The sequence below is a fragment of the Phascolarctos cinereus genome, unplaced genomic scaffold, assembly GCF_003287225.1.
Source record: "Phascolarctos cinereus isolate Bilbo 61053 unplaced genomic scaffold, phaCin_HiC Scaffold_726;HRSCAF=1367, whole genome shotgun sequence".
NCBI lineage: Eukaryota > Metazoa > Chordata > Mammalia > Diprotodontia > Phascolarctidae > Phascolarctos > Phascolarctos cinereus.
In genome coordinates, this window is record NW_027556098.1 from 148,918,569 (window position 1) to 148,921,241 (window position 2,673).

The 2,673-nt window shown below is 34.9% G+C and overlaps 1 pseudogene; it reads right to left on the minus strand.

Annotated features, from left to right (window-relative positions):
• Positions 1-1,839: 1,839 nt before the first annotated feature.
• Positions 1,840-2,176, minus strand: LOC110198564 (eukaryotic translation initiation factor 1 pseudogene; annotated as a pseudogene).
• Positions 2,177-2,673: the final 497 nt, after the last annotated feature.

The window sequence follows — 2,673 nt, forward strand, 5'->3', positions numbered from 1 at the left end:
CAGAAAGCCTTAAAATTATATGGGGTCTCAGACATTTACTAGCTGTATGATTGTGCGCAAGTCATTAAACTCTGCCTGTCTCAAGTCCTTCATCTGTAAAATTAGAATAATAGTACCACCTACTTCTCAGGGTTCTTATGAGGATGAAATGAGATTATATTTTCAAAGTGCTTTGCAAGCCATAAAGCTTTATATAAATGCTAATTATTATTACCTGTTTTTCTTTTGTTTTTGATGGAGTAGAAAATTATTAGCTTGGTAGATTGAAGGAATGTTATTGATATATATATATATGTATATATACACATATATATATACATACATATATATATATAGATAGATAGATAGATATATTGAGATTTTAGTTAAGTATTTTACAAAATTTCCTAATATCATGGACAAGATGAGAGATGTCAGTGATGTTAGCACACATAGTACCTTTGTAACTTTTTTAACGCTGAGGTTCAAAGAGTAGTCATTGATGGCTTGATGTCAAGATAAAAAGCTTAATGCAATGTCAGACATATTTCTGTTTTGTATTTTGTTACTTAACTATTTTCAAAAATGACTTGCATGAAAACATAAAGGACATGCTTTTTATATTTTCAGATAGCATAAAACTATCTGAACAGGTTTGTAATAAGAGTTAAGATGTTGGATAAGAGCATTGGGATGTAAACAGATTTCAACTTTGGTTAAAAACAATATAATGTCATTTAACGTATGTATCTTTAAAGTCATCCATTAATTCAACAAGCATTTATTAAGCACCTAAAGATACTATGATAGAACCTAGCAATACAAAGACAAAAATATTAGTGTCCCTGTCTTCAAAGAACTTACATTATATTAGAGGAAAAAAACATTTACACAAATAAGTAAATAAAATATACAACTTTTAAATGTAGCAGACCTGTGATTGTCACATTTTTTCGTGTTTTTGAAAACATTTTATTTAAATAAGAACTTAAATATATTATCTAACATTTGAACTAAAAAAAAAGAAAGAAGAAAGAAAGAAGCAAAGAAAAAAATCAAACCAAATCAGTCTGTTTGTTTGTATGGCACTAGGTAGTTGTAACTAGTAAGTTTCAGACTCTTTAGTTCCTATCTTGACTGTTTTGATGCATTAGGTCAAAATTTGTTCCCTTGTCAAAAATTGAATTCAGGTAAAGTTGGCTTCACAGTATGGTGTTGATGTCCGCTTATGCATCCCCAGAGGCAGGGGACTACTAAAAAATAGTCTAGTCAGACAACCCTGGACCTTGGTGTGAACCAAGAAATAAAATTTCCTGCCATTCTTTCAAAAAAAAAAAAAACAAAAAATAATTCAAACAAACAAACAAAAAGACTTTTTACCCACTCAGGTAATACATGTTACTAGGGGAATCCCTGTTCTGCTACCAAAGGCTATGGTTATATTAGTACATGGATGGTGATGGCATTAATTTACTCTTCTAAGCATCATCAAAAGCAACTCCAAGGGTTTTAGTGTTCTCTTAAATGGGTGGGAAGCTCTGCAGAGAAGCACAAAGGAGGCACTGGACAGTCATGATTCCAGATGCTACTTGGACTTTACTAAAACATTAAATTATTTGTGTTTCAGCTGGGTACTGCCAGGCTTTACTTCTGTTTAAGTGAAGCACTGCAAGACCAAACAGCACAGTTCTTTTTACTTAATTACACGAATAAATTACACAAGTCCAAATTAAACAGAGGATTCCAAATGGTTGCATTATACAAACTGTGAGGTTTTTTAAATTGTGACAAGGGACAGAAGGGAATTTTTCTACTCATTGAAAGGAAATCCTTGCTTAAGCTTCAGTGAGCCACAAACACTTACAATCCATGAACCTTCAGCTGGTGGTCATCCTTAGTCCAACCTCAAGGAGGAACTGGCATATGTTCTTGCACTGGTCACCCTGTAACTGAATTCTCTATATTCTGGATGCTCAATTACAATACCATCACAGGCAAATTTCTCCTTGAATGCCTTTACTAGTTTCTTTTTTTCATAATCACCAGTGATCTCCTGGACAGTAGTAAGGGAATTCCTGCTGTTTTTCTGTTGAATTCTTATCTGAAAATACTCATCAGCTCCACAAAGAAGTGCATCACCATCCTTATTTGAATCAGCAAAAGGGTGAAAAAAATGGATGTTCTGGATGGTGGACATAAGGTAGTATTCTGTGGAAATGGCCTGAGGCAAGTCAGTGTGATGATGGAGGTGTGGGTAGGAGTAGGGATGGAGGTGGGGAACAGAGCATGGGAAGTGAGGGATCTAGGAGAGAGGTTGCTGAGTCATGGGTGACTCAGTGACTGGGGCTGATTTTAGGATTTTAGTAAATTACGGACTAAAAATGTGTCAATAGTCTGACATGCCAGAGGGCAAAAGGTGACGGGAAGAAAATGGAGACAGCATCAATAGAGGCATAGCATCAAGAATCAGAGACATGAAAGTTTAATTGTACTTTTCCCTAGCCAGATAATATTTGGAATTCTGGGCACCACACTTTAGGAAGGGCATTTTCCAACTGAAGGTTGGAAGAAGAGGGTGTCCAGAATTGTGATAGATCATGCCATTACACAAGTATTTCAATGAGCTAGGGATGTTTAGCCTGGAAAAGACAAGTCTTGAAGCTGCATGGTATTTAATCTTGATGTATTTGATAG